The sequence below is a fragment of the Nannospalax galili genome, unplaced genomic scaffold, assembly GCF_000622305.1.
Source record: "Nannospalax galili isolate Female #2095 unplaced genomic scaffold, S.galili_v1.0 scaffold457, whole genome shotgun sequence".
NCBI lineage: Eukaryota > Metazoa > Chordata > Mammalia > Rodentia > Spalacidae > Nannospalax > Nannospalax galili.
In genome coordinates this window covers 22950-34586 of record NW_008339437.1, presented here as the reverse complement: position 1 = coordinate 34586, position 11637 = coordinate 22950, and positions in this window count along the sequence as shown.

Sequence of the window (11637 nt, the reverse complement as noted above, 5' to 3'; positions counted from 1 at the left end):
TCCTTCCTTAGCCTCTCCTCCCTGTCCTCCGGAGACTCCCTAGCATTAAAGACCTTCTCTGCCTGTTGCAGCATCTCCCTAATAGAAATCTCCCCCAGATTGTCCCGCTTATGGAGTTTTCTCCTGATATCGGAGGCTGCCTGGTTAATAAAAGAGAGGACTACAGCTGACCTGTATTCCTCTGCCTCTGGGTTTATAGGGGTGTATTGCCTATAGGCATCAAATAGCCTTTCCAGATACGCAGCTGGGCTTTCAGTTTCTCCCTGAACAATTGTTTTCACTTTAGCCAGGTTAGTGGGCCGTCTTGCAGCCACCTGGAGGCCAATCATCAGTGTCTGGCGGTAGACCCGGAGACGCTCCCTACCTTCTGCCGTCCCAAAATCCCAATTTGGGTGGGTGAGGGGGAACGCTTCATTGATGGCAGGCTGAAGGGTAATGGGCCTCCCATTTTTTCCCAGGACATTCTTCCTTGCTTCATTCAGGATGCGTTCTCGCTCTTCTGTTTTGAAGAGGGTGTGAAGTAGCTGCTGGCAGTTGTCCCACGTGGGACAATGGGTGTACATAATGGATTCTACCAAACCTGTTAGACACTTAGGGTCTTCAGAAAAGGGAGGATTGTGGGTCCTCCAATTGTAGAGATCGCTAGAGGAAAATGGCCAGTATTGATACTGCTGAACTCCATCTGGGCCACCAACCATTTGGACCAACAGAACTGGCGTGGCTCCTCCTGTGGTGGAGGATGGAGCTTCCCCCACTCGGTCCCTGTTTCCTCGAGACCTTAACTGCATCCCTCCCGCCTCCCCAGGTCGTCTATCCTCTCCTGTAGAGGAGTCTGGGGGGGGCAACCACTGGATTCCCATGGGGACCCCCGGCTCCATTCCCCCCTCCATAGGCCACCTCGGCTCCCCCTCTCGTGGAGCTGCATAAGGTGGTGGCTGTTCAACGGGCAAAGGGGGGTAGAGGGAGGAGCTCCCGGGGAGAACTGGCGGAGCACTAAGATCCCCGCCTCTGCGACTGGAGGACTTCAAACCTTCCTGGGTGACCATGATGGAGACTTTTGGTGGGCAAGCATGAGGCTTTCTCACCAAGAGGGGCCTTAGCCAGGATGGGGGATCCTCTGCCAGGTTCTCCCACAAAAGGATATAGGGGAGTTGATCCAGGTGGCTCTCTGGGTCAGGCTGGGTAATGACAGCCTTGACCTTGCTGATGGTGTCCAGGGAAAGGGACCCCTGGGTCGGCCAACCTACTCCAAAGGTGGGCCATTCAGTCAAGTATAAAGTGCCAAACTTACCCTTCCTGATGGCCGGGCCCAATTTCAAGGCCCGCTCCTTCACCTCCGAGAAATGAGAGAGGATTAAACCTTTAGGAGTGGCCTGAGTCTGGCCTATGGTGGAGGTCACAGAAGAGAGAGAGAGATGAAAAGGGAGAAGTGAAGATGCCACTCTAAACAATGATGGCCAGTGGGTATGCTTGTAGACGGGTGCCTGTCGTTGCCCAGTTTTTCTTTTGTGGGGGACATGAATTTATCTGGGATTCACACCTGGGACCCCCTTATTCTTTCATGGAAGTCTTTCAGCGGCGGGCTCCCTAATGGCTTTTATTTGCCCGACCCATGCCCACGGGGCTTTCTCAGTGGCTGGAGAGAGAGATGAAGAGGAGAGGGAGATACTAAGAGGGCTAAGAGCCTTTGGCTGACATCAGAGAGTAGCCCTGATCAGAAAACCTCAATTGCTCTTTCGCCATTAACGGTCCCATGTGAAGACTTAGACTGAGAATAAAAGGAAAGAAAAGGAGGAAGGGAAGGTTTAAAATAGAGAGCATAGAGAAAAATACAAAACCAGAACCCCACCTAATAAGACAATTAGCACAACCATCAAGCATGCACACCACATTGAATCACACTTGTGCAGACCAGTCCTCCTTTCACTCAGACGCACGCTGCACTCACCACTCTCACTTTCAGGATCCCTGAGACTTCTCATGATTCTCCCAAATGGCGTCCACTCGGACTGCCTCAGAGTGATGAGCTCGATTTTTTCCTCCTCAGGCGCCAGATTTGATGGCAGGCTTCCTTCCTAGGGCTGAGACACTCGGACCCTAGGGCCAGGGCTGGTTACCTGGACTTTCAAAAAATTAAAATAAATAAATACTTTCCTTCAAATACTATATGGTTTACTCAGTCACATAGTTCATTAAAAAAAAAAAAAAGTAAGGGGGCTGGAGAGATGGCTCAGCAGTTAAGAACACTGGCTGCTCTTACAGAGGACCTGGGTTTAGTTCCCAACACCCATATGTTGGTAAATAACCATCCATATCCCCAGTTCCAGGGGATCCAATACATTCTTCTGATCACCAAAGACACTGCACACGTGGGTGCACTTACACACCTGCAGGTAAAACACTCATACACATAAGATAAAAATCATTTTAAAAAGTTTTTTAAAGTGAGTTGAATATGTATAAATATAGACTAAATCTGATGCTTACAAATGCTAAGGAAAATATAAATAGGCAGGAAGTGACGTCTTGGGGAATGGGGATTGAAGCCCAAAAAGGTTCACCCCAAAGGAGTCAATGACTAAAGATCTGAAGGCGCTGAGGGGCAAGCACCTAGTGCGAGTGTCTAGGATTCCTGAGTGCACAGGCTTTGGGGCGGGTCAGGCCTGACAAATTCAGGAAGTGGTAAGGAAGGCACCTGCGAGAATGTTGTGTGGGTAGGGCAAGAGAGAGACAGGGAGAGTCTTGAGAGGAGATCATGGATGAGGACAGGCTGAGGTTGCAGGGGGCGGGGGCGGGGTTGACTCTGCAGCAGGTCACTGGAGCATGTTGTTGCTGAACATCTTTGGAGCCACTGAAGAGGAGCAAAGGGATCTGAACGCCATTTCCGTAGACTCCCTGGGGCTGCTTGCTTTCATTAGAATGCAAACAATGTTAGAAGCGAGACCCACCCTGTGGCCTGGACCAGGGATGTAGCAGCTGGTAAAAACTTCACCAGATGGTGAGTGTATATGGGATGTAGAGCCAACAGGATTCTGACAGATTGTCAGTAAGAGAAGAAGGTCAAGGAGAACACGAGTAGTTTTGGTCAGACGAGTCTAGTTGCGGGGTTTCTCCTTAACTGAGGAAGGAGAGACGGGCTGCAGATGCTCTTGCCCGCGTCGTGTTTTCAGACTTTCTTGTCACTGCACTCACTGCATGCAACTGCACCTTGCTTGCTTGCGTCTCCTGCCAGTCCATTTAGTGTTTCTCTTCCATTGCAGGTTACTCTTCCCTGAAGGCTGTGAGACCTCATCCTGGGCAGCCTTTTTTCCACACCCAGCCTAGAAGCACTCCTGGGCTGATTCCACGGCCTCCAGCTGCCCAGCCCGTGCAAGGCAGGACGGACTGGGCCTCCAAGTACCCATCCCATCAGTGACTCGAGCTTCAAGGCCATTCTGTGTCAGATGACTCTGTCCCGCCTACAGAGGCATTGGTCCTATGAAAGCACAAACGCCGAGAGCTGTTCTTCTAAACAGATGCATTTCAATGTTCTTTCTTTCTAAATTTTTTTAAAATATGGATTTGAATGCAATACCCTCTTTTTGTATAAACTTATTTTATTCTAAAACTGGGTCTCATTATTTTCTTAAACAACAGTATTTTGTATATATGCATTGTTTTGGCATTTTATACAGTCAACTTTGTAATGAAACTTTTTAAAGATTAAGTGATTTTCCTTTGTGGGTCCAGATAATATTTTATATAGATTTCTGAAAATGTAATAATGTTGATGCAGTATTGCAACAGGGTGCAATTCCAGGCAGTGTGATAAAGAGTTATTTACTGAACCTCTGAAGTATTGTGAAATGGTTACCTTTTACACACATGACTTATTAGGAACCTTGGGCTTTCTTGGACTGTCGTTGAGAAAGGGACCCACTGCTCCTCTTAACAGCCTGCATTGGCTGTTTTGGGGATGGGGCGCTGTTTTTTTGTTGCTAGTTTTTTTGAGACAGGGTCTTTTGTAGTCCAGGCTTGTCTCCCACTCGCTCTGTAGCTGAAGATAACTGAATTTCTGATCCTCCTGCCTCCACCTCCTGAGTGCTAGGATTACAGGTGTGTGCTACTATGCTTGGGTTATGAGGTGCTGGGAATCCAACCCAGGGCTTTGTGCATGCTAGGCAAGCACACTACCAAATGAGCTATAGCCACAACCCCATTTTTAATACTATTCCAAATCTACTGTCATACAATTAATTTTTGCTTTATTTTTGTTCCCTAGAACAAATAACTTCATAAATATGTTTTGAAATTTTTATACTTTTTAATGCATTCGCTGATATCCGAATAAAACCAAGCATAATCATACTGAGCTGTCACATTTTCCCCCGTTTAAAAAAAAATCAGGAGCTAGAGATATGGCTCAGCAACTCCAGCTCCATGGGATCCAACACCCTCTTCTGGCCTCAGGAGGCACCTGCATACACACATGCACACTAACCTGCAGACATACACACATACATATCAGTAAAGAACACATCTTTTTAATTACCAAGAACACTGAGAGAGTTCTCACAGCTTTCAGAAGTGCGCCCTGCTTTTCAGTAAATGGTGGCACATGCCTTTAATCCCAGCACTTGGGAGGCAGAGGCAGGTGGATCTCTGTGAGTTCAAGTCTACAGTCTACATAGTGAGTTCCAGGACAGCTGGGGCTACTGGGAGACCCTGTCTCAAAAAAGACCGAAAAAAAAATCAAATTGTACCAACATAAGGGAAGCTTTTTCATGTTCCTTTATTAGAAAATTTTAATTTATAAATGATTATTTTTACTTTATGTGTATGAGTGTTTTGCCTGCATGTATGTAAGTGTAGCCATGTCATGCAGTGCCTGTGGAGGTCAGAAGATGGCGTCAGATCTTCTGGAACTGGAGTTAAGGGGGATTTTCAGGTACCATGTGGGTGCTGGGAACCAGACCCAGGTCCTCTGAAAGAGTAGCCAGTGCTTTTAACCACTGACCCATATCTCTAACCCTTTAAATTGTTAGAAAATGTAGTAGTAGGAACTGCTGATGAAAAATGTATTTTATAAAAGTAAAAAATTAGTTTTAAAAACAAAGGAACAGGGCACATTTATCCCAGTGACACAGGTAAATATGATGTGGATATTATGGGTTATCAAAACTTAAATCCTATTTGGGGCAAAATGTTATGTTCAAGTAGCAGTTGTCATGGTGTTAAAAAGATTGTTTCTACTCTGTGTTATAAAAACATTTAAGGAGAAAGACTTCTGTCAGGAAAATAACCTCCATGTCTTGTTGGGAAGCACATGCCTGTGTTCCTAGCACTTGAGAGGTGGAGGCTGGAGGATTGCAGTGCAAAACCAGCCAAAGATACATGTGAGTTTGAGTACACCCTGGGTCCCATAACAAGAACTTGTCTCAAACAAAAAAGTAAAAGAGAAAGTGACCTTCCTTCCAAGAGCTGTATGTCACTATAGAGAGTCTCTCTTGTTTCTATCATAAACATAAACACAAAAGTGTTTTTGTCATAAAATTCCTGAAACCTCTGGCTTTGGCCATGACAAGGATCATCTATTAATGCCTAAAAAACTCAAAAAATATATAACTCATATGCTAGCTTTCCTATGATTCTAACAAACACCTAGAGGCTTATTTTTGATCTTTAGAACTTTTACTTTCTTACTAGTCAGCCCCTGTGATGAACAGCACACCTTGAAGGGAACATGTTGTGGCCACAGCTGCTCACGTCCAAGATGTGACGGAGAGAGGAAGAAGGGGCAGGGCTCTTTCATGGGGCCACCAGCTGCTGTAACAAATGATAAATGCTTTATTGCATAAACTGAAGAAATGCCCTTCCCAGCTCTGGAGGCCAGGGGCCCAAATCAAAATATCTGCAGGAATAGATCCTCTCTGCAGACACCAGGGAAGATGTCTCCATCACTCTTTCCAGTATCTGCGGCTCCCAGAGTTCTTCCCTCGGGGTTGCATCCCTCTGATCTCTGTCCAGGTCTTCACATGGCTCCATAAGAGCCTTGCCATCTTCTCTTGGTCTCAAGCTTCTCTCTTCCTCTCCTTGTAAAGACACTTGAACTGGATTTAGGATAAATCCAGGATTATCTTGTTATAAGATCTTTAATGACATATTCAAGAATCTTTTTTCTCCGCAAATAATATAACATCGCAATTTTCAAGGAATGTGCTGTAGATACGTACTGGGCGATCATTTTCAGTCTGCCCTTGCCTCCTGAGAACTGCTACGATTTGGTCCTTTGAGAGATGAAAAACTTGGAGGGAATCTTAAATTATTTCAGTTGAGTCCTGGATTTACATGAAGACCTTGAACGGAATTTTTTTTTAAGTGCACCTTATTTTTTTAATTTTATTGAAAATTTTGTGTGTTTCATACAGAATATCTCAAACAACCTTAATTATCTTTATACCCCTGTCCCCACTGGCACCCTCCCATATCCCCTCCACTGGAGCCCATATAATCTATCATCCCTGTTACGGCCCACTGGGTTGTCAGTATCCCCAGCTGTTAGCCCTTCCCCAGTGCAAGTCCATCCATTGAGCCTAGTCAGCCTATCTAGAATACCTTGTTGAAGATCAACTCTTCTTCATCTAGGAGCAATCAGTTGCCAGCATTCCTTCAGATAAGATTGAGGTCTGCTGAATAGAAAATTCGTACACATAAATTCTGAAGGAAAATCCAGAATGTCTTGTTTAAAGGATTGTCCTAAATATTCTTAAAAATCTGCTCCTTAAAAAAATACAAATATATCTCAGATCCAAATATAATAATATGCTTAAATTTGCAGTATTAAAAATAATTAAAAATAATACATGTGCCTGTCACAGACTCCACAAGATGCAATTTCTTCACTCTTTATGGGAATGGCAAGTCAGATACATTTCAATTTCTACTTGTCCTAAGTCTGTTCTTATTTCCTCTTACCAATTTCCCTCTTTACTACTCTTCATGTGTTTTGTAAAGAATTTTGGATTTTTATTGGAAATCTTATATAAAATGGCAAGTGGCAAGTCTAGCAGACACTGGGTATGTATATGACTGAATGTTTATACTTTTCATTCAGTGTCCCTTACCACTCATCGCATGACTGGAAGTCTCCTGAAAAGAAAGCACTGTTCCAGGAGCAGACTACAGGTTAGATTTTGGTGAAGGAGATTGTCAAGGAAGAAATATAAACAGAAACACAGCAGCTAACATTTCTGAGATGTTGTATACCAGATACTAGTCTAGGTGCTTGTCATGTGCTAAAGCATTTTGTTCTCATAAAGAAATAGGAAAGGCTCATATGGATGAAGACACCTGACATATGGCAAGTGGTTGGAAAATAACTAGTGTGTTCTTTGGGTACTGGGATCACATGCTGAAGTGGAGCTTAATTAGTGGCTGGTTAGAGTAAGAAGTGCATTCAGGCAATGGGAGCTGTATAATGGCAAGGCAGCAACTGAGAGCATGTTTAGTTCTGAACTTACCTGAAGCGTGCCTGCAGCTGAGTGATGAGGGTCAGGGACAAGACAGAAAGCTAGGGAGGCAAGAAAGGGTTCTTCGATTGTTTTCATAAGCTAACCGAAATTCCTTGACTGATGGGAGTGTTAGAGATGGTGTGTTTGTTTCTTCCTCTTCATACATGCTCAAGGGTTCCCAGTTATTGTGATTCGCAGCACCCATGACTTCTGAAGGCCTAGGGAGGTCCATCAGAGGCATCATCTGGTTCCTGGTTATTCATCTGGCTGTTGACCCTGGTTTGCCTCCTGGGAAAAGTCTGGGAGTGACAGCAGATTCAGTCATCTCTGCAGAGATGCTCAGCAAGCTTCCCTGTGCTGCTCCATCTCCTTTTGGCTCCTTCTCCACCTTTCACTTTTCTGTTGCTCTGCCCACAACTTTGAATGAGATAGATTGAGGGTAAAGGTTAGACCATAGGTTTTTTCTATAATTCAACATACTGTAGGCTCTCAAAAAAATACCTAGTATTTTGGTCATCATAATACAGTTATAAAGTCTGGTTATGAATTCCATCTTGATGTCAATATATTTAAATATTTATGTACGCTAGCATCGTTATATAATGGCTGTTTTATTCTTTATTTAAATACTCACTGGCTTAAAATATTATCTCTATAGTAAATCAAGTGAAGGTGCTCAGCAATTGCTTTCTAAATTGAGAAATAAATTCTTTAGGGGGTAAAGATATGTTTTGCTGTTGAATTATCTGTAACACACAATGTATATGAAAGCTCTTTAAATGACTAGATAGTGTACACAAATAAACTTTGTTTTATGTAGTTAAAATGAACTTGTGGTGATGAGTGCTAATTTAAATTACTACCTTGTACATGGTTCTACTTTTTTGAGTCTCAAAGTCAATGTTTATAAACTGGCAGTGAGGTACCAACTTCATTTCATGTTCTCTTTTATATGTCAATTAACACGTGGTTTTGGATATTGGTTGCTTTACAGGTCAAACATCTAACAAGCACTGGATCTAGAAAAGTTCCAGTTATCTGAGGTGGAACCTTAAGCTAACAAGTTTCAGGTTTACATGAAAGACTTAATAAGGAAAGCTTACTCTGTCTCAAAGTGGGAAATGCAAGATGTTTACTGAATAGATCTAGCCCATGATTTCCAGAACAAGGAGATGGAACAAAGCAAGAAATGAAAGTAAGTAACTACAGATCTTCCTATTCATCAATAGAAAACAGAAAACTAGTAAAGGGGCCTGTGAGGAAAGGGGGTTGATTAGAACACAGGTGTTATGAAGTGGGGGGAAAAAGAGTAACAGAAGAAGAGGGTTAAATGAGATGGCGATGGAGGGCAGGGTTGAAGAGGGGGTATGAGGAAGGAAAACTAGCATTAAAGACCTTTGAAAATGCCATATGCAAATCTAGTACTATAGAAGTTTCCTGAAATATTTACATAAACATATCAAGTAAAAAGCTCAGAACAAGGAGGGATTTCATGGGGGTCTCATGGACCCCCTCAAACATTGCAGGCTACTGCCATTGCTCTTGATCACTCTCCAGAACTTAGTGATAAGATCCTACTGCTGCACACCAGATACCTGAGTCATAGGACATGGAAAAATCAAGTTGGTACCAACCTGCAAGCTTCATCCTTGCTGACTGGCTTTCATAGTGCTGCAAGGTTCTATGCATGCTACAAGGGGAGAGAGGTCATCAGCAGTATTACCCAGCTATGAGCCCTGTGAACTACAATAATGATCTCTCTGGAATGATATGCCCATTGGTATAAGAATGGCAGGAATGTTATGTGAGTAACCAGTGACTTTCTGATTAGATTTAAAGCCTGCTCCACAAGCTGAAACCCATGCTTGGTACTGTTAACTGGATCAAATCCCCATGGTTGGCTAGGTCGTAGACCTCAGGTGAGAATTTAGTGCTGTTAAATGGACATAGTAATAAACTGACCCTAAATAAGTCTTATCTTCATACTTATAGATTAGTATGACTCTCAACCATCATCTGAGAAGCTTCTTTTTGAAGTAGATAGTGACTAATACAGAGACCCATAACTGGTCAGTGTGCAGATAATAAGAGACTGTGAAGTACTCAGCTCTAAGTGGGACATCTAGATCACACTCCCTTCCCTCCAAATCTAAGGGATCATCTTGGAATAGGAGGTAGGAGGATTGTAAGAACCAGAAGGAGTAGACATTTATAATAAACAATATTTGCCAGACATGAGAGTGCAGTTGTACATATGACCTCACAGCAGCTGGGACTGCATGCACAAGGTTTTCATAGAATCAAGCCGTCCAATATCCCAGCGTGGATAGGGGAATAAACAGCTCATGAAGCGCCCCCCATCTGAGAAGCAACTGAGGACTGCTAAGGAGGGAGAGTCACTTTTCTTCAGGGACGAGGAGTCTCCAGGCCATCTCATATTCACACACATATAGGCAACACTAAATGGACTCAGGAGTATTTACATTTTAAAAATATTTTTATTGAATGTTTGTACATTTCATACAACAGTTCTTAATCAAATTATGACACCGCCCCCCCGTCCATGCCCATACCTCCCCACACACTGGACCTCATGTATTCTGCCATACATGTTAAGTCCCATTCAGTCAAGCATTTTACCCAGATGTGCTTTGGTGCAAGTCCATCCACTGGAGTCTTTTCAGTCTATCTAGGGATCTTAAAAAAGGTCTACTCTCTCCCAGCAACAGTCTCAAACAGTTTCCAGGCTAAAGCTGACCCGCCACCCATTTCCCTGGCATCACACTAGGCCCTTATCGGATTGAGTTGGCATGGGTCTTGTGCTTAATGCCACCATTGCCACAAGTTCACATGAGCAAGCTTCCAGTGACCTGAAAGCCTCTGCTTCCCTATGTTCATGGAGCAACACCAACACTTACAATGTTCTGCCCCCCTCCCCCCACTTCCACAATGGTCCCTGAACCCCCTGTTCAGCTACATTCCATGAGCTTTACGTGTAGAGGTTTCCCTGTAGACAGGTTACCTAGGGTTGGGCAGCTCTCTGATGTATATTCTGTGTATGTGACTCATTGTAGAACTCTGCAGTAGCCTCCATCTGTTGCAAAAAGAAGCTTCTTTGATGAGTGGTGTACTGTATACTTGTCTGTAAATATAAGGATCCGTATTTAGCATATGGTAAGAAAATTTCATTTCTTTAGAAATTTCATTTCTTTATGGGTGACAGAGATAGGGTTTTCTCTAGGATTTATGACCTCTCCAGCCATGTATATTTAGCTATAATTACACTATCAGCCATAAGCTCACTCCCATTGAGAAGGCTTTAAGTCCAGTTAGATAGCTGTTGATTAACACCCCCCCCCGGGATAACAGTACCACTATTGCACCAATGGAGGAAGTTTGCCATGCCAGTCATTATGGTTTTTCAGCTTTAGGACTGGGTTGGACCATTGATTGATTTTCTCCCTTGGCTGCTTGCTTAGTATCCTCTAGAACTATGAGAGCTAGTCTTCAGGGAAAAGTTTTCCAAATCACTTCCTATTCCATTGCTTCAAGTCCCGTGTCTGAATTGTGACCTGTCTTTGGTAGTAGGGTCTTACCTTCAAGTTCTGGGAGATAAGAAAGGCCTCTTGCAATAGCTTATGTTATTTTGGGAGTCTCTTGGACTCCTCTGAACAGCCACTCAAACAGAGGTCTCTCCTATCTGGCGCTGTGCTCCTTGTCATACAGCCCCCAGGTATACACATGCACTAATGTTCAGACACCATGTGTGCATTTCTCAGGGGGTTCCCAAGCCAACACATTTCCCCCTGCCTTCCATGCTACCCGTGAGCCATTCATCTCTCCTCTCTCTTTCCATACAACCTCGCTCCTCCCTCCCCAGTCCAGGCGCTGCTTTATCCCCACCCTCGCCTCATAATACCCACAATTTTTTTGGAAGAAAGAATCTCATGAAGTTGAGGAGAAGTTGTGGTAGGGATAACAGATATTGGAGAGGAGGGAATGGAGAGTGGATTTGAATAACACATTGTGTACGTACATAAATATTAAATGAAGTATTTAAAAGTAGTCAACCAGCAGCTGGAGAGTTGGCTCAGTGGTTAAGTGCACTTGAGAGGACCAGGGTTTGGTTCCCAGTACCCACATGACG